The sequence below is a fragment of the Anser cygnoides genome, chromosome 3 (assembly GCF_040182565.1).
Source record: "Anser cygnoides isolate HZ-2024a breed goose chromosome 3, Taihu_goose_T2T_genome, whole genome shotgun sequence".
NCBI classification, from domain to species: Eukaryota; Metazoa; Chordata; class Aves; order Anseriformes; family Anatidae; genus Anser; species Anser cygnoides.
Genome location: NC_089875.1, coordinates 94,892,325 through 94,919,322, shown reverse-complemented (window position 1 = coordinate 94,919,322; position 26,998 = coordinate 94,892,325). Strand labels below are relative to the sequence as shown.

The 26,998-nt window shown below is 35.8% G+C and overlaps 1 long non-coding RNA gene across 3 annotated transcripts; it reads right to left on the bottom strand.

Moving 5' to 3' along the window:
* Window positions 1-495: 495 nt before the first annotated feature.
* On the bottom strand, window positions 496-26,007 carry LOC106030406 (uncharacterized). 3 transcript variants are annotated; one of them, XR_010830530.1, is made up of 4 exons: window positions 25,925-26,002; window positions 25,771-25,822; window positions 9,424-9,537; window positions 496-1,027 (listed from the first exon to the last, which is right to left on the bottom strand). It is a non-coding gene; the product is annotated as an uncharacterized lncRNA (long non-coding RNA). The 3 variants fall into 3 exon arrangements; XR_010830529.1 differs by lacking the exon at window positions 496-1,027 and adding an exon at window positions 8,412-8,550; XR_001203715.3 differs by lacking the exons at window positions 496-1,027; window positions 9,424-9,537 and adding an exon at window positions 23,975-24,061 and having other exon boundaries at window positions 25,925-26,007.
* Between the last annotated feature and the right edge of the window lie 991 nt (window positions 26,008-26,998).

The following is a 26,998-nucleotide window of genomic DNA, read 5'->3' as shown; positions in this document are numbered from 1 at the left end:
CATAGTTCATTTTGATTCCAAAAGTTATTTTCTTTCACCTGGAAACATGTGGGGTTTTTTGGTTGTTTTTTTTTGTTTGTTTGTTTTCCCTCTCATGTTTCAACATGAAAATATTAAGTTACGCAAAGCAAATAATTAAGGAGTTAATAATAAGTTGTGCTTAAGCATAGCATGAGTAGAAAAAAATGCCTTTTTTTAATAGCTCTCTCTTCTTTCTTCTTTTTTTCTTTAACCAGCAGAAGGTTGCTCTCTGCAGAGCTGTTTTATATTTTGCAATTCCAGCAAAAATTTCCCTTTAGACTTATGATTGTTAGCTACAAAGAGAGATGAAACATAGATATGTTGCATCATCAGACACGATTTCTTATCTTGCTATGTAACATTAATAATAACTATTATTATTTATGCCTTATAGTTGTTTCAGTTAAGCTCTATGTTGCAAGTGCTGTACAAGTATAAACCCCAGTTTCTACCCCAGTACAAGTTTCTGGCCACAATAAGCTTAGCTCAATGTACTCCCATAAATATAATAAGTAGTAGAAGAAAATGGAAAAGATGAAGGAAGTTAGAGTGCATATTAACAGAAGGCAGCAAAATACATCTGCACAATTTTGTTTTAATTCTTCAGTTGGAAATAACACCTAATTATCAGAAATCCCCTTTGGCTGTTTATCTCCACTAATACATCTGGAACACTGCTTCAGCTCAGCATAAAATTCAACCCACATAATTATTGTTTTATTTCTTTGTCATCAAATATTTTCTCGTAAACACAATTCCTGTCACGGAATTTAAAACAGATACGATTTTCTTAATTATCCTAGGATCTGACCTAGCTTTACCCAAAGTCACCTCTGCTTACTGGCTAAAGCATTGCCTTATAATAATGGGAAATACATACAGGTCTGTTATTTCTGAAGACAAGCAGCCACAGAACAGGATATGTATGGCAGATATTCTGCTCTTCTGAGATGAGCTAGGAACAATGGTGTCTCTGGTTGAGAAAGTCTCTCTTAAGTCTACATATCTGTGAATTTTGGAGGCAAAATATATATTAGTCAATAAATAACTAACATGTAAGGAAATACTTTCTTAAATATAAACAGTATTTAAAGTATTTAATTAATACTAAATATAAAATAAAACTAATTAAATATAAATATAAAATATAATGTGTAGCTTAAGTATCTGGTCACCACAGAAACTTCTGCTAGATACCCTAATTTTGCAAATAGACTATAGAAAGAAGTGGGAATATAGACTATGACATTCCCCCCAAAATGTTAAAAAGATGTTTTCAGAAGCCAGCCAAGAAGAATCACAAAAATAAAAGGCGGCGGGGGGATGGGTTGGGGCAAGGCTGGTTTCTGTTTTGGAGATTTGGTGCCTCTCCCAGCCGTGTAGTTAAGTTCCCCTACCCCCTGGAGATTAAAGGCAGACTCACCTGTGAAGGCTTTGTTTTCAAAGCTACACCTTGAAGAATTTGTCAGTGAGCACTGTGCTTATTTAGAACACAAAGGTTGAGGACACAGATCTGCCCTTTAAACTTTAAACATGAACATCAGTTTGATATCACATCTCCTTTAGCAAGGTGGATATGCAACCTCAGCACTCTGTGCTGCTGAGGAAATTTAAGCACACATAACTTTTGACTACCTTACACAACAGAGAAGAGATTAATTGAATAAAAATGGCACGGTTCAGTATTTTTGCTGGAAATTTCATTCTACAGAGAACATAAAAGTCATTTGGCCATACAATAAAAAGCAAGAGGAAACACGACAAAGTAGGCAAAAGTACTTTCCTGGGTAAACAAAGGAGTAGAGTTCTAAACACTGGTACTTCTCCATAGGGGTTTATATATTATATCTATGATGCTCTAATATCAACAGCCAGTACAGAAACTTTTCAAAATCCAGGGTCCTGTTCTCCAGGTGTGTGCCCTAATTACAGTGCTACAGGGTGAAGGTCTCTCTTGTGTTTTGTATTCACAGCCCAGTAAAATGGTCTTCTCTTCTTCTCCAAATGCTTTATTTCCACAAAGGACATGAGCAGAATGACTTGTTGTTCATGCCACTGTCCACACTTGACTGAGAGTGGGCTGCAGCAGAATAGATAGAAACTTTATTTTTCTGTGATAAGCACAACTTTTCTATGTCTAAAGAGCACCAGTCTTTTAACAACTTATAGGGTAGTATTAATAATAAATGTCCTGAAATAAGAAATAATTATGACTATTTTTTTTGGCACTTCTACTTACTTTATGCTCTTGTGTTCCATATGTGTAGGCATTACTCCCACACATCATCCACAAGGTAAATAGGTCTGATATACCCACATCAGCTGTATCTGGTTGAAGGACAGACAGTAAGGGAGTTTACTGCATCATTCCTCACAGGAAAAGGAAAATCCCAGACAAAAGCTAATCTTATGATGCTGGGCCCTAAAAACCTCAGTCTCTGTTATAGTTACTTTTGGCAGCAGGAGGATCGAATACAGTTTAAAACTTGGGAATGGACAAGAGTCCCGTGAGTAAATAAAAGGAGTAGCTCTACAGTCAAGGCCAGCACAATCATGGATATCAGATGACATTAAGGGAACCAGGAAACCCAAAAGCTAGCTTGTGTACTCCAGAAATACCAGTAACCAGAACAAGGGCAAAAGTTACTCAGTTTTAGATTCAAATTACTGCGGATAGAGATTTGCCAAGCTACTTGGACATGTAATTGGGTTAGAAAGTACTCCTCTGTATAAACTTTGGGGATTCTGTGTGCTTTTCAGAGTGAAAAATACAAATGATTTCTTACAGGTCTCCAAAATTGTTCCCTGATGAGAATCAAGGTTGGTTTTTGTTTTGTTTTGTTTTGTTTTGTTTTATTCTATTCTATTCTGTTTTGCTTCTGAACACAGTATGCATACCTACATCCTGCCTATACAAAGGCTGTTGAAGTCAGCCTGTCAGGCTGTGCTAAATGAGAGGCAAACACAACTCTGTGGTACATGGCTGTGGACTTAAATGAGAATGGGTTGTCTCAAGGGAAGAACATTTCATGGCTGAGTTCTTTTATATGAGCTAATCCTTTCAGAAATGGCACTGAAAGTCAAGAAATGAAACCAAATTACTATTTCTTGGTCTAGATTTTCACAAAGAAATAACCCTACTTTATAATCCAAGTGCAAATAATACAAGGGGTAGCTGCAAGAACCAATAATTGCTTCTAATAGGAAGATGAGATGGTATTCTAAATGACACATTTTACACAAGAGCTCAGCAATCTGCATTTGATACACCATGAAGCAAACACTTCGAGCAAATTGTGTTGTTTTCTAGTGCTTCTTTAGCCTCTTTTTTTTTTTTTAATTTCTTTACCCTCATTTCAGGAAGATTCATATGTACATGTGGTGTTTAATAACATAGATTCTTTAGTTTTTCATGAGGCTGTATTGTTCTTCACAAATACTCAAAGGACTACTGATTAAAAAAAAAAAAAACCAAAAAGCTGTGAATCCTGAAAGTTTAATAACTTTTACTATGAATTCTGGTTCAATTCAAGTTTAGTGAAAGCATAAAATATCCCCTCTCGCTATGAAGTAGTGGGTACTTTGTAAGTAAGCCTATGTTCCAACCAAGCAGCTGAAACAATACCTTGTGACTGTAAACTCTACAGGCTCTCATCTATACTGATATGAAAAAGAAGGTTCTGCATGTATATCCCAGAACCACTTTCAGAAGTAGGAATGGGCAGAATTAGGAATTACCTCAAATATTGGATGAGTAGCAAACTAATAAGAAATCCTAAAGGTAATTTTCTGGTTACCAAACACGGAAACTAGAAAAATACGGAATACAGAGTCAAAGAAAGCACTTTAGCTGATGAATTTTTTGTTGCCATTATTTGTGAAATATCTGAATATTAAATATATTTAGATAAATGAGGATTACTACGGTAACAGAAAAAGATGGGGGGTGGGAAGCAAATGATGTACCAAATGAACTTTTATTTTCTTATTCTAATCTCAAAATTCACTGTTGACTTGAAGTCAACAATTCTGCTCTATTCCTATAATGAATTTCTATCTTGCATAAAAAGATCTCGAATCACATGTGTATAATAAATATGTCCAAGTTTAGGTGCATAACTGAAGTCCAGGAGGCAAAACACAAATATAGTGAGGCTCCAGGGGTTCAATATTGTTAATGAAGGATAAAATATCTGGACTTGTTTATGTTTCTTTTATGTTGGAACAGTAGATTAAGAAGTAGTGCAGATTTATTACGTATTTCTATTCAGATGTATTTTCTTCTACAGGTCATGTCAAATTTTCAGCCACCTGAAACCCACATTTTTTATTTGTGTATATTTAGTGGACTACACCTTTAAGAACATAACAGTTACAGATATTTAAAATTCTTCTAAATTGTAATCCCTTATGAAGCAATCTCATGTTCTCATTCCCCATCTTGAGTTTGGGTTTTTTACCCAAGCATGAAGATTTCTATTCATAATCAACTGATATTTGACAGACACCATGGGCCATATTCTAAAATCTTTTCCCAGACAAAGAAAATTCAGTTTCCATGATGACTTGAAAGGTAGGTCATAGTGAATTTTGTATATTGTTCAGAGATTAAATTCTGTCTTGTTTCCAATTAAGAATGGCTACAAGCCAGCAAAACTGCAGAGAGAAATACTAGAAGGTTTGGCAAGAATTGTATCTGTCTCTGATTAAATTTAGGTATTCCTTGACTTGTCAAGTTTCACACATTGAAGCTGAGATACACTTGGCTCCTATTCCCTGAAGTTAAGACTACGTACATTTACATTTTGTGACATCTCTGCTGCTTCTTTATCCCGTGATCCCATATGGATCACCATTAACACAGTATAGTAGTATGTCTAGCTTATATGCTTAAGGAGCAAAAAAGAGGCCAGAAGAGAGCTACAGAATAACAAAATGTCTCTGCTGGGGAAACAATACCTTGTGGGGCCAAGACTATAAAATACATAAAAAGTAGTCATGGTTTCCCAAAAATAATAAAAGATGAAAACAGTAAAATTTTCCTATTTTTCTTCCCATGGAAGATTCTCATTCCAGACTAGCTTCCCACCAGTTTGTTGAGCTCTTCTGTAGGGTATCTTTTGACAAAGCTATCCAATCATAGGAAGCTATTTTTGTCTGCACAACCGTATTAGTGAAGACCGGCAGTGGAACACAACATGATTTATATCTCTGGCTACAGTGATATCCAAGTCTTCTAGATTGGTAGCTACTGTGGATATCTACATACCAGCTACCTGAAATCCTGATTTTAAAAACTAAAGCTTCCAGCTTTTTTCCTCCTGTGTCCATCACCAGCACAGGGTTTGGAATATTACTTAGCCCACTGTCCTCCACTGGAAACAAAGAAAAGTGGTAAACTGAAAACTGGAGAGAATCAAAAAGCAACTTTCTGCTGCTCCCCTGAGCTTTTCTTCATGGTGGATTAGACACCGATAGGTGTCAATTCTAGACATTTTTGCATCATAAACATGGCTAAATCCTAACCCCTAATTGAAAACTGTAAATTATTTCTATCCTATCATCAAACTCATAAGCAATAATTACCTTAAGGAATTAATATTTAAAACTCTTTCTTGAATTAGTTAAATTTAGATTTTCAAGAAGCTTTTGAAAATATTCTTTGACAAAGCTCTTTTAAAAGAATTGAACATTAAGTCTCTCAGGTATAAGTGTTTAAGCATGTGACATTATTATATATATAACATATACGTCATGTATATATGTGATATTTTATATATAGTATAAAAATTTTCCTAAGTGAACTTGTGAAGAGGTAAATAGTGCGACAAAAAAAATCTCCAAATAGTACAAAATTAATTACAATAGTCAGCACAGGAGCTGACAAGAAAAAGTAGCAGAATAGTCTTATGGTACAGCATACACGTTTGATAGAATGGTAAATAAAATTCATCCTTCATGAATGCAAATCCATACATACGTTTCCATACAACGTGAATGGAAATAAACTATAATTTGTGGAACATAAGATTAAATATTAAATGACCATCAGGAAGGCAGTACTGGAAGTAAAATTTATAGTAAGTTCTCTGAACTTACTATAAGTAAGTTAGTAATTTATAGTAAGTTATAGTTAGTAATTTATAGTAAGTTCTCTCTTTCCCAGTACAAAAAAGACAGGGATCTCCTGGAAAGAGTCCAGCAGAGGGCCACAAAGATGGTACAGGGCCTGGAGCATCTTCCCTATGAGGAAAAGACTGAGAGACCTGGGTCTGTTCAGCCTTGAGAAGAGAAGACTGAGAGGGGATCTTACCAATGTTTACAAATATCTTAAGTGTGGGAGACAGAGGGATTTGGCCAACCTCTTTTCAGTGGTTTGTGGGGACAGGACAAGGGGCAATGGCCACAAAATTGGGCACAGGAAGTTCTGCACCAACATGCAAAAGAACTTCTTCACAGTGAGGGTGACGGAGCACTGGAACAGGCTGCCCAGGGAGGCTGTGAAGTCTCCTTCCCTGGAGATATTCAAGGCCTGTCTGGACGCCTACCTGGGCAACCTGCTCTAGGGAACCTGCTCTGGCAGGGTGGTTGGACCCGATGATCTCCTGAGGTCCTTTCCAACCCCTACAATTCTGTAATTCTGTGAAAACATTTTTTTCAATGTTCAGGAGATCACAACAGAAAATAGAACAGGATTATGAAAACAGTAAAGAATCAAATGGAAATAAGACACTCTGATTCTACCCAAAAAGAATACAGTAAAATGGGTTAAAAATATATATATATCATGTGGATTTGGAATGTTTTCATTTGAGGATTAAATAAACTATTAATCTTCAGTATGGAAAAGAGATAAATATGGAGAAATTGGAGAGAAATATGCAGGATATGTGATACACATTGAAAGGGTGAGTAGGGAATAACTATTCACTCTTTCCCACAACATAAAAACAGTGCAGAAAAAAATGAAATTACCAGGCAACAGCTTTAAAACAAATAGAAGGAAGTATTTTTCTTGTGACACATAATCACATTGTAGCACTCATTGCCATAGGATGTTGTGGATGCCAAGAGTATAAATGGGCCCAAAAAGCAATTAGACAAAATTTATGTAAGAATTCGTGGAAGATCTCTGTTCTGAAAGTCCCTGAGTCTCAGATTACTGAAAGCTATAAAGGTATTACCAGGGAAAAAATCATTCTGTGTTCACCTTGTTTTGTCATCTTTCCCAAAGTTTGTGCCTGATGCCTCTTGTCCTGACACTGGGCACCACTGAAAAGCGCCTGGCTTCAGCCTCTTTGAACCCTCCCTTCAGATACTTATGGACACTGATAAGATCCATCTTCTTCTCCATCACCTTCCTCTTCTCCAGGCTGAACAGCTCCAACTCCCTCAACCTCTCTTCATAGGAGGGGTGCTCCAGTCCCTTCAGCAACTAGGTGGCCCTACGTTAGACTCATTCCAGTTTGTCTAGGTCTCTCTTGTACTGCAGGTCGCTGAACACCCCACAGACAGCTTCACCAAAGTTGAGTAGAGGGGAAGGATCACCTATCTTCACCTGCTGGTGATACTTTGTGGAGAGACTTTTTACTCAGGCCTGTAGTGATAGGTCAAGAGGTAACGGCTTTAAACTGAAAGAAGGTGGGTTTAGACTAGATATTAGGAAGAAATTTTTTCCTATGGGGCTGGTGAGGCACTGGCACAGGTTGCTCAGAGAAGCCGTGAATGCCCCATCCCTGGAAGTGTTCAAGGCCAGGCTGGATGGGGCTTTGGGCAACCTGGTCTAGTGGGAGGTGTTCCTGCCCATGGCAGGAGGGTTGGAACAAGATGATCTTTAAGGTCCCTTCCAACCCAAAACCATTCTGTGATTCTATGATTATCAGAGCTTGAATAGATGTTTGTTCTGATCCAGCAAAGTTGCTCTTATGTTTTGACAGCAGGATTCAACCAGATTCTTGTTGGAAATATGATCTTTACAGCTATTCTGGAGTAAGCATATTTTAAAATAAAAGTCATGTTTGGACTTTGTATCAGTGGTTAGATAGTGGTTGCAAGATCATGATGATATTGCTGGTTTGATGCTGTCCCAGGTTTGGTAACGAGTGGAAGCTCTTGACAGCTGTTTTATTCTTATATGATGGGGTTAATGGGGTAAGTCCCAGAGATGAGATGTTGTATCATAAAAATACATTCACAATTAAAACTCCAAATGAAAACAACCTTTTTTCAATATACTGAAGCCTTCTTTGTTAGCAAGGTAGATTGATTGGGTACAGCATAATGTTTGCAACTCTGTGCAAGGTCTTACAATGTGTTTCTGTAAATTCTTAGTAATGTAATTGCAGAGTAATTTTCTGAAAATAAATGATACTGTCCAGGCTTATTCACTGCACGTGCCATTTTTTAGGATTGTGGTTCTGGACAAATTTTAAGTAGTCTGGGAAATGAAAAATTCAGAGCTCGTTCCTCCTTTCAGAGTCCATAGAAGATCTTCAGTCTGGAGAACAGCATGTGACAAGACAGGTGTTACTGTAGAGAGAATTGATGGAGCCAGTGTAAATTGACTTTGCTACTTCCAGAGATGAGGCTGAGCTGGAGTTTGGCCCATTCATTTATTATGTGTTTTCCTAATGGGTAAGGAGGCACTGTACTGTTAATAGTCAAGGGAAGTTGGTGGGGTAAGCAGGCAAAGGACAAAACAGAAGCAGAGATCATTTCACATCTTTATTACTAATGCTTTAGTTTATGTAATACACCTCAAAGGTAGTGGAGGATTAAGAAATTGTTGAAAACTAATTATTAGTTCAGAAAAGACAATATTATTGACATTTCATGCTGATCATTTTTTTAATCTGTGCAGCACTTTTTCATTTCTCTGCTTGTTTTGCATATATTTCCTCATTGACTGCTATGAGGAATTTGAATGCCATAATAATTATTTTGTGGAATATTCCTGTTTTTCATCAGTGCTATTAAACAATGTCGCTTGGAAGCCAGGCAGATTACTGGACATGTGGACTATGAGGCATATCATGCTCTGCACAATCACTAGTGTTTCAGATAGTACGGATTATAAACCAGATACTGAGAAGCAATTGGTTTTAAATGCCTGCCAAGGAAAGTGGTCGAACAAGTCTGAATGGTTACAACACTGACAAAACCATAACCATGAAGTTCGACGAGAACAGAACAAATAATCCTGTTTTCTAATAATTTAATATGTTTTAGGTGCTAGAAATATTGGGAATAGACAGTGTATTGATAGCTGCAAAATTCTAGCTGGTGTGAGACATGACTACACGGTTTCTGCCAGTTTGCTTTAGTCAGATTAACTCAAAACATCATTGTAATTCCGGCACCAGATAGTTGTACCTCTGCCAACAATGCCAAGTCTTTACTTACTGCTGAAATAAGCCTGTCAAATCTGAGGTCCCGATGAATAGACTACAGTGGGAGGATGGCAGGAATTGCTTGCGCAGGCATGGCACGGGGGACACATTTCACAGTGATCAGCATCTGAAAGACATCAGCGAGCAGCTAATTGTCTGTAAATTACTGTGTTTACCAGTTCAGCAGGGCAAATTCTAGCCTAATGATATTTAAATTTAATGCCCCTGCTACACAATCAGACAGAACGTAAATTAATTCTTTTTAAATTACAGCTTTCTCACTACAAAAGCAAACAAATAAATGAGAAATAATAACGTTTTAATTCACTCTTTCAAAGTGAAGTTCATCATCTGTAGTGTTTACGCTTTGATAGATTGCTCAGGTGTAGATTCACTCATGTGCCACCTGACAATGCTGCAACCAAACTGAAGAGCACTCTGATTTAGCTGGAACCTTGAGAGGTTTTCTCACTTTTTTTTTTTTCACTCCAGATGTCCATTTCTGCCCTTAAATGAGATAACTGTTAACTTAGCCCAAAGTGGAAAAATCAGCATGCTCCCAAACGTTTTCATCATATTTGTCTAATTCATTTCTTTTTCTGGTTTTGGTTTTAGTTGCGATTTAGACATGAAGTGCATCTGCAAAAGGAAGGGATAAGTTCTCTTCTTCAAATTTTTGGAATGTTGATAAAGCTATGAAATTGGAAATGATTTGTTTGCATCCTATTTGTTTTTCTCTGTCTAAGGGTATGAACACATCACTTTTTATCATGTTCCTGCCTTGAATCTTCCCTTTTGCTCTGAAATGAACTGGTTTGTCAGTCTATTTCAATTCTACTGTGTCTTATACACCTTCAGAGGCACACAAATAAACGGTTTAATCCTTCAAATATCATGAAAGCTTTTCTATTTGTTCTTGTGTTATGCTTTATTGCCTTCACCATGTGATATTTCCTCATTCAAACTCTTTGGAACCGTGTTTCTTTCACAATTCAGAGGCAAAAGGGTAATGCAACCACCTTTCCTCTCATTTTTTCCTGTTAGGTTATCAACACTGAGGTGTTTGCAATCACAATCTATTGGCAACGTGTCTTGTAAGAATTTTTGAGACTTGAAATACGTCACTGCCGAGGCAGGACTGCACTATACATTTTGATGAATTGGTAATCAATTAACTATAATAAATGTAATCATAAATTCTGATTAGCTGGTAAATAGAGTGAGACATAGCTGCAAATTGATGCATTTGAGATTTTGATACATCCACCTAGAGCAGTTCCTTTCAAAATGAGCTCTTTGTCTAGGCACAACTAGATCAGCCAAACCACACAAGTTCAGTGACATAGGACTGGTCCAATGAAAGTATATACTTCTGTATACTTCAGTATGCACTTCTGCTGATGCCTTTAACCTACATCCCTTGTGTTATATCACAGCTCTGTTCCAAAGAGTCATGCAGTATTCTCAAATTTGATGCCCTGAGTGCAGATTTATGAGTCTGGATGATTTATTTATCTCTTTATTTATTTTACTGACATGGAAATTGAGTGGAGTGGACCAGCACAGGTGGTGATGAAGTTAGCAGGTCCCAGAAATATCATCTGCAAGACTCCTTCCAGCACACTACTTGTGTTGTCACTCCTGCCCAGGTGGGGAGATAGATACAAGTTGTGGCTATATCTGGCAGAGTCAGCTTCCAGTACAGCTGCTTCCAGGGGCAGCCGCCAAGCTCTGAAGCAAAAAGCAGATAGAAAAGCACTGCATATGACAATCTTGTGGAAAGTAGAGGAAAGGCTAGACACAAGACAACCCAAAATATCACATAAAATACACAAGAGAAGTGGTCATAAACACATAATGTATGATCTTTCTAATGCAGGCAGTGACCATTCATGACCTGACCTTGCAAGTACATGTTGAATTGTTATCTGTTCTACCAGATTATCTGGTTCTGCACAGATATGACTTAGTTGCTTATCATTAGACTTCTTAGCTAGGTCTAAAATCAAATAAACCCTATGTCCTCAAGCCTGCAAGTGTTATAAATTAATTTTAAAATTCCACCAGATAAAAAAATGAACACTTTGTCTTAATTGTTCATTTTGTTGGGACTACTTATCTAAAAGTATGAAAAGAGAGTTTGTGCTTTGCATCTCTTTTACTACAACAGTTTGAGGGTTTTTTCACTGGCTAATAAACTGTGTATATGTACATATATGTACAGACACACGTTTCCATATATATATGTAATAGCTTCCTGAAGCTACGGGAATTTCAGCATCCTAAAACTGTGACATGTTCATGATACTAAAAACCAATAGGAAGCAGGCCTGCAGTGGATGTTAGGAGGTCATTTTCAGCCTTTCTCTCTGCTGCAGTGCAAGATCAGCTTTGTGACTGTTGATGAAATTTGTCTATTCTGTCATTAAGAGCTTTCAGTAATGGATATGCCTTAGTCAGTGTTTCATTTACCTAATGAGAAGTAGATTTACTATATTTTTTTAGATTGCTTTGTATTTTTACATTTTTATTTACTAGACTCTTTCCATTAATTGTAAATGCTATCCCAAAATCCCTTCCTGCCTAGTGAGGCTAAGTTTTTTGTAAGAAATAGGCAATACTACAACTGAGAAAAGTGGTTGTTAGTAAGTTCAACATATTAAAATTGCTTGGCTATACATGTGAAGTGAAAGAAAGGTTAATTTTCTTTATCTTCACGATTTCTCCAACAGTACAGAGTTGTAGCAGAAATACGAAGATTGGTATCATTGAAGGATATACAGAAATGTTTGTGTCCAAAAGCATCACAAGCAGGAGCTAAACAGCCTGTATTGATAACTTAGGACAAAACCAACAGCAATCCAACTGGCAAACACTGATGAATGTGTTTTTGTAAAGACCAGAGGGTCTGTGGTCTGATAAAATGAGAATGGCAGTAAAGATGCATGATATCATATGCATCATTCTTTTTCCTCTTATCCTAAAAGGAAAACAGATTGTAATGATGAAGATACCTCAAATGGGAAAATAATACAATGGGCAGCACATTACCTAAGATTCATGGAGAGTGAAATTAAATTCTGAAATAGAAGAACCACCTTAAAAGATTTTTTTGGTTTCTAAAGGATATTGAAGACCAGCCCAAAAACCCATTTTTCATCACCAGTAAAGAGGAAGCCAAGAGACATAGCGAGGACTCAACAACCAATATTATTCGTTACTCACATAACACATACAGATCATTCTTTCCAGACCAGGTGGCATACACATCTCTGTGCTTGTGAGTATGTGGGTATGAGTGAAAGCTTAGGGATGACTGGAAGCAATTTTGTTTAAAATGAGTTTCTGTAAGTCCTCACACTGAATTTTGTTATATCACTTTCTCACAAAGTTGAGGAGAAAAGGGAAGGTCATATTGAATTGGTTGTAAATTGTCCCCAGTGAGAGACCAGTTAAAATAAAACATAATCACTTGAGCAAAGGACATTGTTTAAGAAGTCTGTTCCTTCTGTGAGCGCCTTGACCATGATGCAACAGAGTCATAGTCCTGACTACAGTCTTTCTTGATAGGTAGCTCCAACTCAGTTCTGCATAATAAGACCCATTCAACAATATCAACCCATACTGGCCCACAGAAAATCTGATTTTGAAATAAGGCACCAGAAAAAGGACTGGAAACCAAATTTCCCATATCCTCAAAGAATACTCTAACCATTACACAAAACACAAGAATGCATATCGTGACTATTATCTCTTCTATTAGCTGTTTTAAAATGCAAAGCTAGAGTTGTGAAGCTCTGACTGAACTTGAATGATCTCAGATCTCTACATGGAGTTACACTCATGTTTGGAGCACATTTAGAGCATGAAACTGCTCTGAAGTTTTAAGAGCTTTTCTGGGTAGGTTTGGGAATCTAGTGGCAAAAGTGGAAGCAAAGCACTGAGATGCTTAAACTGGGGCAGAGCAGAAGCAAAAACTCTGAGCACCAAGGAAACAGGCAGAAGGACCTGCTGAAATGAAACATTTACAGCTACCCCATGAAGGCTTTCTGAGCTGCATTGAGTATGACATTAAAACACCTAAATTTAAGTGTTACAGGTATCAAAACTGTGGAATTGTTTTATTTGCTAGTGAGGTCATAGCCATAATATCTGCTCCAAGGTGAACTGAACTCCTCTTTAGACTCCATTAACTGTGTTGATAAGACTTCCATCAACTATAACAATAGCTACCTATTATTATTATAACAGGCATGCCTGTGTGCATCTAAGTATAAAATTCAAAATTTAAGGTTCTCAATGTCTAACCAGGAATCACTTTCCTGTGTTCTGACTTTGTATGTGTCTTGCTCTAGATGCCATTGGTCTTTCTCTGGATATGCCTCTAAATCACATTTCTGCAATAGTATCTTTATGAATGTCATGGTCAACAACATTTTAACAGTGACCTATCTGTATTTTGTCTCACTGTTCAAATAACAGCATTAAATTATCTAATTCTTTGAGTTTCATTTTGCAGAGTAGAACTGTTACGTACAGTTAAAAATTGTCATAACTTCTCTAGTTGTTTGAATACCATATTCTGGGTTAATGTTTCCTGAAAGGTTAACAAGGAACAGAATATGTGACATGAAATTCAGTCTGGAACAATTATTTACTGTTTAGCTACCATAATTTTTCTGTTATTTACAGATAACACAGCATGGAAAAATTTTTGCAGATACTTCTATTCTAACAGATCAAATTGCACTTTTCTTTTTACAGTGAGAATAAACTCTTGTTCTTGGAAGTCCTGACAACAATGGTATCTGAAATCTCTTGTTGAGTCACATAGCAACATTCATATCTAAAGACAAACTAAATTTCCCCTGCATTTGGCTGCTGGTAGTTTCCGTGCTGAATGAAATACTCCCAATAAAATACTGAAGAATCAAATTAATTCTGGCTCTTCTTTTACATTACTCTTGCTTGTAAGCTCACTTTGACTACACATTTGTTAGAACACACGTAGAAATCAAGATTTTGGGGTTTTATTAACAGTTCTTTGCTGTCTGTTGAGATCTGTGCAATCTCTTAACTTTTGTTTGTTTTTGTTTGTATACTCTTCATGTATAATCCAGAATCTCACATACTTCAGCATGACAACAAATTTTAAAAATTATTGTAGGTTTCACAGTGTTGCTTTTAAGATACTTTTTATTCATCTTAAATATCACCACGGTGTTGATTTTTAAATGAAATCCTGATTGTTCCTTCTGCTCTTATTCACAAACACCCTTCAAAATTTCATTTGGGTTGTGTTTATGCTCACTCTGATTTGGGTAATTTTCCAGAGCTCCATGAACACGCATCTGCTTTGTTCCCTCACAGTGGTGGTGTTGTGAAGCAGAGGGAAGAATACCACACAGACAGTGCAAGAAAAGAAATTACATGGGAATACCTTGTCCCAGGCAGGTACCCCTTGTCCTCCATCCCCTTAACTGGGGCTGAAACATACAGAGTTTTACAGAGGGCTTTATGGTCAGTAGGGAGAAGAAAACTGGCATGAGCAGTCCACCCACACACCTTTGACTGAGCTGAACATGACTTCTTTGCTGATTATAGCTTTATAGTTCTGAATACTCCCATGTGGTTTTGGTACATTTAATTTTTCTGGTTTACATCCAAAAGGCATATGTCTAAGCGCAAGGAAAATGAGCTCTGGCAGGGATATGGATAGCCTTCAACTAGCCCACATGTATCCTGGCAGTGATGTAGTATATAGACAAATTTTAAAGTCCCATCATTTATTTTTAATGTTTTTCAGAACAGGTAGGACATAAAAAATGTCTACAGAAAATGCAAGACGAGTAGCAGAATACGAAACTTCTCTATTCTTGCCTGTCTCTGGTAACAGATTGAGGATATCCCATTGCCAGGTAATTCTACCAAAAATGACAAAAATCAGTAAATAAATTATCCTCAGGATAGGTTGTCCTTAGCATAAAGGCTGTAGTGATTTGTCTTTTGTTTTGAAACATTAATATCTGTTAATTTTTAATAGCTGCCTACTACATTTTTTGAAAAATGTTATTTTTAAAATATTATATATCTTATTCTCTGTTTATATAGGTTTTCAGTGTTCTATTCAATAGTACAGCTGAAAGTCTTACTTTTCGAAGTTGTTGCAAAATATAAAAGACACTGAAATAGAAATCTAAGACTGACTTTCCTATTTAATTACTTTATAAAAATGAAACTATTTCAATGATTTTTTCTCTCCTCTATATTCTGTTGATTAAAGTGTTTTCACATAAAGGGAGAAGTGTCCTCCAGATCCTGACATATTAAAATGAAAATGTGAATATTTGCTTTTTGCTTTTCACATGAACCAAGCAGGCACCCCATCTACCCTATTTTTTGGAGTTAATGTGTATATCCATGACTACATAGACTGTAAAAGTCTCCATTGTTCATCAGAAATAGTATGACAGCATCCTTTCTCCATCCAAGAGAAGATAGATGGGAAGATGTCTGGTATGGCAATCCTGTCAGGACAGAGGTTTCAGCATAGGTCCCCAAGTACCAAGTGACAGACACAACTCAGTGGCAGAAAATCACAGAGTAAAAGGAGCTAGCACTGCCTAAGTGAAACGCCTTTGCATTAGTACCTTTTGGTATTAGATGTCTGCCCAGAGAAGCCATGGATGCCCCATCCCTGGAGGTGTTCAAGGCCAGGTTGGATGAGCCTCTGGATAACTTGATCTAGTGGAAGGAGGGTTGGAACTAGATGGTCTTTAAGGTCCCTTCCCCAACCCATTCTGTGATTCTATGATAATGGAAAAAAAACTTGCAGGTATTGCAGGGATATGCATGCAAAAAAAAATATATAAAAAAAAAAAAGGCAAGCAAGGCCCTGACAGCAACAGTAGTCATATAGCTTTTTAGGATACCACATTATATTCAGGACCTACAAGAAAATGTTTAGTTTAAACAGGTAGACTATGCAAAATAATGGGGTGGAAAATTTATACGTGGCACAGAAATATACTGTGGAACAAAGCCAACATTTTCAAGTATAAATCCTTAAAATCCTTCTACACAGTGAAAGAAGCATCTTGTCTGAAAAAAGCTACTCAGAAGTGTCAGCTCCACCAACACAGACTTCCCCTGGTTATTTATTTCAGGTTCATTTCTAGTTTTAGGACTTAAGTGAGCATTCAAGCTTGAAAATGTTCGTCTGTGCTCACTATAATTTTTCAAACCAGGAGGAAGGTACTTCAAGCAAGTTATGCCATGAAATATTCACAGATGGCAGCTGCTCATGGTGCCAGAATCCCAGGTAAAACAATCACTTTTCATTACCTCATCAGAGCACCAAGCACTTGTCATATAGGGGCACCAACTAATCACTTAGCAAAAAAATTCATCACAAGAAAATAGCAAGCATAAAGGTCTATGCTAAAATAATAAAAATAATTATAACACAGTTCTATTTCTCTTCCTTTTTTCTTTTTTCCGCCCTCTTTAGTTTCTCCCTTCCTTTTTTTCCATTCCATTTCATTACCTCATTTAACCTACTTCAGATAGTGTACTCCCTAGCAAACCTCCCATTTCCCCATTCCTTGTTCAGTAACTTCTACAGTGGTGTAGATCAGACTTTGGAACCAGCATCCTGAAATCTCATGTGACTGACAAGTCAGTAGATCAACTGTATCCAGATTTCTGAATATAGTATTTGCTATCTCTTACAGACAGAATGAGTTCAGGACAAACAGTTTCGATCTCCTCTCATTTTTTCTTGTTGTATCCCAGCCCCCTTTTTTTTTACTTGACCCCTTATTTTATAGGTTTAAAATGTCTTGTTTCTCTTGTCTTCCTGCCCTCTTCTTGTCCTCTTTCCCCATCCCAGCTTTATGTTTTAGCTCTATTTTTTACTTCTAAAAGAAAATGATCAAATCAACAAAAAAAAAATAAAAAAAAAAACCACCTTGTTAGCATGTTTGGAATAACTACTCGTCAGAAAGTTAATTGAAGCTGCATAACCAATCAACAATGTATAATTCAGAAAGGAACCAGAATATATTTGGGTACAGGGACATAGAGGAGAAAGTGCCTCTACAAGCTGTACCTCTCCTTCTGCACTATGCTTTGTCTCATTAATGGCTGCTATACAAGAACAGCACCCCTTTTTCTGGTCAGTAAGGGAGATTTTTATGAAACAGCTGATTTAATGATATTTTCTCCTTTCCCTGACTTGTGATGATGAAAGCGCCATATATTTAAAACTGCTTATGCAGTAATTTGGAAAACGAAACAACAAACACACACACACACACACACAAACTTCTTTGTTTTTCTGAATCCTCTGTGTGTCTTGGGCAAGCAAGTCAGAGGATAGCTTTAGAAAATGCCTGTATAGCACAGACAGAATATGTATTCTCTTGCTGGGGGAATCCCAGGAGGAACAGCAGAGCTGACATTTGACACATATCAGTTATTAAACTGCATCTCAGGGAATGTACCAGAAATGGAGTTGCCAGCCATGCTTCCTTTAATAAAGATGAACAGCAGTAGCTATGATACTTGACAACAATACTGGAAAGAAAGTTAATTATTAAAATTATCTGGAAAACAGTTCCATTCTCCAACTGCTTTCAAAATTATTTTCATTTTGATAAAAAGGAGAACAAGTGATTTATTTTATTCCAAATGAAATTGTCGAAACAACTCTGAGTTTCAAGAACTAAAGCTGTGTCACCACTAGAAGTAACCAGTGAACCCTGTCACAGATCCATTTTAATATTAAATTCTGTGAAAACATAACAAAAATATACACATCCAAGAAATATACCGGCTATGCCAAACCTGAATATTTCAACATATTTCTTGTAATTACGTAGAAAACTAATATGAATATTAACGCTCTTCTCTTACAGCTGTTCAACTAAATAACTAGCAATACTTCTCCTGTTTTTCCACTTCTAAAGGAAATTGGTTAAATATTAATATGAAACAAATGCAATAGAAAATGAGTTTTTTTCACTTTCATTTTTTCTCAGAGGCTGATTTAGATCTCCTGTATTCAAAATGCATATTTACTTCAATGAAAATGCAAGGTTTCTCTTTTTGTGCCCTTAGAACTGCACTGAGGCAGAAACCCTGATATTTGAGTCTGCTAATAGGATGGAAATAAATTAATATTTTATATATTATTGAAGTAGAATATGTGTTCATACTGGCGCTTGCTGTTGGGATAAACCATCTATAAGGGAAAGGAAGGACGTGAACAATAAGGCTAAGCATGTACTTCTCACTAAGAAGTACATAAATCTAATATTGCTAGAGAGTCTGGTGGGGGGCAGTTATGTCTCAGTTTTCTTCTCCTCCCCGCTATTCTCTCCCTCTGTTTTACTAAACATCGTATGAAGAGCAAAAGCAAAGTTCATGAAAACAGAGTTTCAACCACGTGAAAGGGGGAGCAGCTCTCTTCTACGTCTGGAGGAACACCAAATTAATGATAGCCTAGGAGGTATTCTGTTGTTGCATAATCTTGACTTCACACTCTCATGTTGGTTAGAACTTTAAAAACAGAATATTTACCATAAAGGGACTAAGCCTAACTAGGCTGACCACTTAAGTGAAGATTTCACACCATACTCAATAAGAAAAGATTAGTAACTCCTGTATAACGTATGTCACAATTTTAAAGTCAGTTTCACAACCATTTTTTCTGATGTTAGTTTGGTTTTAAAACAACAATTTCTCTCCACCCCAGCTATTCATTTCTGTTTGTGCTGCCCCCATTGTTCTGTTGGTTCATTTATTTGTGTGGCCATGGGTGTGACAGATATTGAAGTTGATCTGGGTTAAAAATAAACCAGGGGAAAAAAGACTAGTGTTTTAACCCAGTTATTTGCCTGTTCACCAGCTTCAGAAAGGAAATCAAAGAAAAAAAAATTATCTTATTCCTGCCTGCATTCTGGGATGCTTGATACCAACTCAGGATGGTTGCTTCATACTAAGTCTTCCCACAAAAGGATATAAAGTTAGGGATGGATATTTTACATTATTTACATTAGGGATAGATATTTTGCTAATAGTCAATATGGTTGGGCCATTCCTAGTTGTGGAATTCATGGCTAGCAAAGGAAAATACACAAAACTTACACCTAATACCTAGAGAACATAACAAAATAATGGTAATATTTGCAAATATTTTTCGACAGTAGCTATAAAGAAATAATCTATTTGAAATGTGTTATGTTATTTAAATACATGTTTCTTTCCTGAAGGAAAAAAAAATGAAAAGTTCTAAAGCATTTTGTTTCTTTCATTTAGATTTGTGATAAAAATTAAGATTACAAATATATTTTAGTTATTATTATAGAAAGTCACAATTACTTAAGATCATCATTAATTAAAAAAATATTAAAAGACTTAATTAAAAGACTTAAGATTGTAGTCTGTTAAGATCCTCTTGAAAACAATGGCAGGGAAGACAGTTTTTCTATGTTTTTTTTTTTTTTCTGAATTTCTATTCAGATAACCCTCCCTTGAAATTAAGATGATTATTTTCTTCAAAACATAGACTAGTAATCCACATGCGAATAACACAAGTTTAAGGAAATACATGTTGTGGTCATACTGTAAAACTTATATTTGGCAAAACAAATGAAATTTAAAATCATACGACTTTACGTATTTATTTTTACAAATAGTACACATTTTACATATATTAGCATATACAACTTCTCAAAATTTAGAGATTTCACCTAATTATCAATATTACTTCATGAAGTGACTGCTATTTCAAAAAAATAAAACTGTGTCCAGATGAATTACGGGTGAGGCAAAAGGGGAACTAAGGCTTCTCATTCTGCTATGTTCTTTCAGAAAAAGAAGCTAGCTCCACACAACTCTCCTTAGAGTTCAAAGAAACCTTGATGGAAGCCAGTAATGACTATAATGCCAATAGTACCTATAATGCCAAACATTTCACAATAAGCCTAATATTTTATATCAATTCCTGAAATAACTAATTTCACAAGAATGTAATATATTTTCTGTGTACTTCTCTTATTATGAAAGTGATATGATTTCAGAAAAAAAAAAAGAAAAAAAAAGAAAAAAAAAAGGTTTGCATTAAACTTGAAGAGGTTATTAGCAATGAAAACAGACTGGATTTCCTTTCAGGAACTAATAAACAAGTCACAACTCAAATACAGGGTATAGGGAAGGAAAGCCAGCTGCTGCTATGATGAAAAAAGACTGCAATGTATGTGCATGAAAGGTTTGGATTAGCTCCAGATACATGCAAAGTCCAAGATACCATCTGATACTTTTAATTTCCAGTTAGGAAGAAAATAAAGTCAACATAAACAGGATAAGAATCATCATAGTCTTGCTGGTTTTTTTTGCTACAGCAGTAGTAAGGCAAAAGTCATAGTCCTGAGTACAATTCTTCATTGTCATAATTTTTCTGGACAACGGAATTTGCCTAGAGACACAAGAAATTCACAGACATTTAACTTCCTACTTCAGTGTACTAAAGGAAAGAAAAAAAGATGTTTATTATAATTTGTACATTTTTTTTGAGTCCAAATTCATGACTATTCTTTCATTCTCTTTATTGACATACACTATCATATTCTCCTCTGACTTACTTTTGAAAACAGAACAGAAACTTCCCTAATAGTGTTAATTCCATGTAATTTCATTAAAAACAGTTCACTTGTCCCATTTGACCCAGGTTAAAAGTCATGTATTTTCTTTTATGACACTGAAATAACTCCTGATTTACACAATAAAAGTGCAAGAGATAGCTGGTCCATTGGAACGTGATTGTTTTTTTATGAACAACAGTGGATTTCATTCTAAAGCATATACAGAAATTATGCATTTGTCTGTGTGTGTTAGCTGAGGGATTGATCTGGTTTGGCAAAATAAAAAAGATTTGATGTAAATTATTGCTTATCTGGGATTTCTGATGCAGAGAATTGAAGGCAAATTGGAAAATAAACTTTCATTTTGATACATTGCTGACACTGAGGTCCTAGAAAAATGGCCAGAAGGTGTCTGGAAAAGCAACTGGACCTAGAAATACTTGTTAAATAGTTAATGAGGTAAAAAAGCCCTATTTCTTTATCTCATTTTTAGCTGCTCAATATCAACTACATTTCCATTAGGCATTGCATGTTTTTTAACCAAAGACATTATTTCAAGTCATTTTTATTTGACATTATTTTGATTATTTGATATCATTTTTGCACTGATGTCATTTCATTTACAAAAATGAAATTTTTGTGAACTTGTATTGCTGTAATGTAGAGCAGAATGAGCCCCTCAGAATTACTAGAAGGGCAGGTGGCTGACATAACTATAGCCAATACTTTCCCAATCCAATACTTGGATCAGTTATTTTAAACTTTTCCAACAATAAGTGTTTAAGCTGGCCTTTCCAGCCTGGAAACTTTTAGAAAATGTTAGCCATAACAATTTAGTTTTTTCTGAGAAGAGAGTAAGGAAAAACAGATTGTTTTCTACATATATATATATATATATAAAAAAAAAACAAACTATGACCTTTTATTTGCAATATTTGCAAGAGTGAGATAGCATCCTATCTCACTTGCCCTCTGTCTTCCCCTTCTCCATACTTTGTACCATGGTTTTGAATTTAAGCAGGATGTGGACATTTCAAGGATAGACCTTTCACTGTGAAATTCCATCCATAATAGCTACATCACAAGCCTTCAAAAACTCACATATGCCCATAGGGACCTGTGAGAGAGACCAGCCAAAATCCCTAAAAATTCCATACCCATTGAACACATTAAAGCTTTACAAGGTTTGTAGCGATGAGTAGGCTGTTCCTGCACCATCTCCATAAAGTGAATGACTAAGATGATACACAGACTGTGGATTTTTTTTTTCCTGTCGTGGCTGTCCCCAGCTGCTCTGCCTTAGACAGATTCTGTTACAAGAAGTAAAAACTGCAACCACACAGTCTGATTTTTCAAGTGCTATGCACTCAGACTGTAACAGTTGTCGGAAGGACCTCTGCTCTAGACATATGAATTGCTAAAAATACTACTTTACTTGAAAAATGTAGTCTCGGCCTTTTCAGACACATGAAATTAATGGATCCTTTTGACCTTAACCTCACTATACTTCAGCTTCCTACAAATAAGATAGGGATAGAATGCACTATTATTTCACATGGGCATTGGGAAAATAAATTAATGAATATTTGTGGTGATTTCAGATGCAAGCAATACATTTCATAGTAAAATCTGTGAGAAAGGTAATGATTGCCTATTCAGAGAAGAATTTAAATAGTGTGCATGGTCATCTGTAATGTATTAGGCAATGTTTTGAATATGTGTTTCTATATGTTAATATATAGGGACTTGGATGTCTTGTACCTAAGATTGCAAAAGCACCTTTCATTCTGGTACTTACAAACACTTTAATGATTGTTTTCTCAACCTTACTTACAATTATAATGTTTGTGTGTTTCTGCTGATTTAAAACTGAATTTTGCTGCAGCAGCATTTTAATGCAGTTAATGGCAAGTTCTTCAGCCCTTGAACAGAAAAGGACTTATGACTCCCACGATTGTTTCCCCTTGTAATTGTTATTTATCATTGTTGACTGTAGTTTGCTTTTATACAGCCTGTTTTCTCGCTGTAAGCCTCACTTTGCAGGGCAATTTGCTAACTCCTGTACAAACTGAAACCATTTCAGAGACACTGCCCACCCTTGCTTTGCAGCCTGCTTGCTGATGCGTTGTTGCACTAACTGAGCACAGAGCTCTGTTTATAAACTGCTTAATATTTCAGTTAATGACCAGAATGAAAAATAAGCTACTGGAGAAAGTGTCCACTTCCAGATTTTTGCCTAAAGGCTATAAAATCAGATAAATGAGAAACATAACAGATAACAGTTTACTGCTTATTTCTTGTCCTGTTTCACCTCTGAGACATTTTTACCAACCAGATTGTTTCAGTATCACTTGACCTTGAGGAAGGTTGGAAATTTCTGTCTGTGCTACATGTCAATACACTTAATTTTATTTTTAACTACCACCAGCTAAAATCAGCCATATGAATATATTTGTGATGTTAAATCTGGAGATGTGAAAGGGCTTAGCATGAACATGTTTTCTACTTTGTTTTGCCACTGGGTTTATGTTTGCAGTTGTGGCTCTTGGTTAAGGAATAGAATTATTTGATAAGAAAGTGTTATATTTACATAAATATTGTTCAAGGAAAGCTACAGCCTGACCTTTTAATTAGAATTTGATTGAGTGGCACTTGTAGTATCCAGTAGCTTAGAGCTGATAAAAAAAAAAGACATGACTATATATTCACTCCAGTACTATGGTAAAAGCCAATATGGAAAAAACATAAACAGATGCTGTGGTAAATTTTGCACATCACCACAAAGAAAACTTGAACTGTCCTTTTATTTGCATGCTGTTCTAGCAGGCAGATTTTTAGAAACAGCATTTTAAAAAAGAGCATAACCATAAAGACCGAGTCTGGACATTGTGACGGCCAAACAACCAGGAAAACAACAGCCTCACTAGTGTAAAACAAAAATAGTCCCAAAGATGAAAACTAGACAGGAAGAAAATCAGGGATGCAGCTGAAGCAATCATTTAAAACCTAAGGGAAAAAAAAAGTGGGGGGATGTTATACAAAACAATTTCTCTAAGAGAGGTCACTATAAATCCAGATCAACAAAGATTAAAATAGCAGCAAGAGAAATTCACCATAGCAAATCAATTTTACAAAATAAAAGTCCTTTATCCCAGTGATAAATTAGAGACAAACTGTATGCAGGAGAAAATCATGCAAAAGAATAAATTGAATCGCTGGTGTAATAAAGCACAGTAAAGTTTAGAATACTGCTCATGCTTTCATAAGTTTAAAGATCAAAAATATAAAGAGAACATAAAACTTTACATGAATCCTGAGATCAGAATAAATGGGTGTTCCAAATATAACAGGTATGCTATAAGTACCTCAAAGCCCAATCTGAAACAGAATCCCATGTACAAAAATGTACATGAAATCACAATCACCATTCTAAGCACTGCCTTATGAGCAGGATATAGACTTAACTTGTTTTATTCACTGGAGTTCCTATGAGATAAAAATCATGTCGTTTTTTTCATTTCTTCTGTTGTGCTGCTGCAAGTTTATCCATAACAAAGGTGCTACAAATTACGGGTTTTAGGATAGCATTCAAACACATGTGTAGGTGTTAAATACACTTAGCAAGCTGTTGAGATCCAAACACACTACTATTCCATACACTTCACATAGAAGAACAGCTTTTGAACATTACAGCCTAAAAGTAACCAAAGTTAAACTTCAATTAACCGTGTACTGCATTGTGGCTCCCATGTTATATCACTAATGGCAGTATGTTTTCAGTTTTCCTATGAAATATATAAAGGGCAGTTTGCATTGCAGTCAGCACAGAGTTAATGTTTAACAATTCAAGCAGCAGAACAAGAATGTTCTATTGTATCCTTCAAAATGCTTCATCAGAATTCCCAAAAGACAAAAATTACTTTTTTTTTTTTTTAAATAAAGTGAGGGATAGCAGTGCTTACAGATCATACCTTACATTCTGCATTGTAGTCTACATATTCACTGTAAACGCTTGACTCACTCTGTTGCATGCCTGACTTGATACCAGACTGTACTTTTCCAAAGCTTCCTCCAGAGATCCCACCTGTTTCAGTTTGTCATAATTTTATCTAAAAACTGTTTCTCCTATATATTTTTCCATTCAGCATCTGAATCAGCTAATGATTGTAGTAATTGTAATAATATTTGTAACTCCTAACACCTGCCATCAGATTTACAAAATACCATGAAAGCTAGGTAGGCAGGACAGACAAAAATAATTCTGAAAGGTCAATTCCTAAACCCAAGTTTTAGGGCACTTTGGAGGCATCTCTTTAGTTTTCAAGAGAAGCTGAGAATGAATCTGAGGACACTTTGCAACATGTTTTCTTAACTTTTCATTTACACTATGAAGATAAAAAAAAATATTATAAATTTGTGCCTAGCTTCACTGAGATTACTTGAACTGATTGGGACTAAAGGAACTGGTGCCAGCTATGTATGCATGTATGTATATATGTATTAGCATGTATTTATTCTGCTTGTACATATATGAAAGCAGGTGGTTCAGACTTGGATTTTTGAAGCAGTGACACCATTTCCCTCTCCTAAACAATGACTCAGACTTGAAAATGGAAAAGAAAGAGTTATCTTACCTTCACTAACTCTTTAAGAATACTGTATATTTCATTATGGGCTTTAATTTACATAAAAATCATTTGAGTTTACATACATACCTGTTTATCTACGTATGTTGTTCCACATCAAATTTATCCTCAAATCCTGCCACTTTCAAATCATGTGGGAAAAAAAAAAAAAAAAAAAAAGATAAATTATCAAGTGACACAGAACAAGTCCATAACAAACAAGAAAAGACTAAAAGGTTTAGACCTCTTAAGCACTTGACTTCTCAATATCAGTGATTCAGACATAAAGCGAGGATAATCAAAGTCTTCTGAAAACATGGAAAAATGAACTCCTTTTGAACTCCTTGAAAATCTAGTGTACAATCATTGAGCAGAGCAGTACTTATTTTTCAATCATACGATAATGATTCAGCCAATCAGATTAGAAGACAGCAACAAGAGAAGAAAGCAACAGTTTTAGTAACAACACCTGTGTCTTACGTCTTAGATTAGTGCAAAAGTACTTAACCATAGTACAGAGCTAATAACGAGGTACATAGTCGAGAATGATTGTAAAGAGCACTGGACAAACTCAGTTTACAGGGTAATGCATATTCGTAGGATGTACTTCTAAGCCACATGTTTCAGAAACAGATTTGCTAAGAGAATTCTGCCCCATTCTTCTCTTTTTTATAACCACCATCTATTTATATCTTACCGACTGAAATTCTAAGGTCCTGTCTCAGTAGTCTCTGACCTCAAGAGAAAATCTTTAATGGATTATCTGCATAAAGTATCCTTTGATTGCTCAAAATGAATTCGGGGATCTTGCATATATAGACTACTCCTTCATTTCTAAAATAAATTATTAAAATTATCTTGGTCATAAACTACATCAGTATTTACTTTTCCCTTAGCATACAAATACTTTTTCTATAGCCTGATCCAGATGTGTGAAGATCTTATCTAGTAGCAAGCAGGAGAAATACTGCAGATGTACAAACAATAGTACATGAAAACTAAGTTAATTCAGGCAACAAATTCATAAGATATCAGCATGTCACTTCAGGATCCCCAAAGGAGTAGGCAAACTTCCATTTGATTATGGAAACTGGGTCCAAAATTCAGATGTAATTGGATTCTAGGCTTTTCCAACTGCTAAAAAAGGTTAGAATCAGTAGGAGCCAGTTAATGTTCTTCAAGTGTGTACTTTGGCATAAATTAGAGCTTCTGAGTAGTAGCTATAATTCATGTTACTGACACAAGATTATGTTCAACATATACTACTGACAGGCTGAAAACACCGGATGATGGTGATAGATTTTGGCGCCGATAAGTA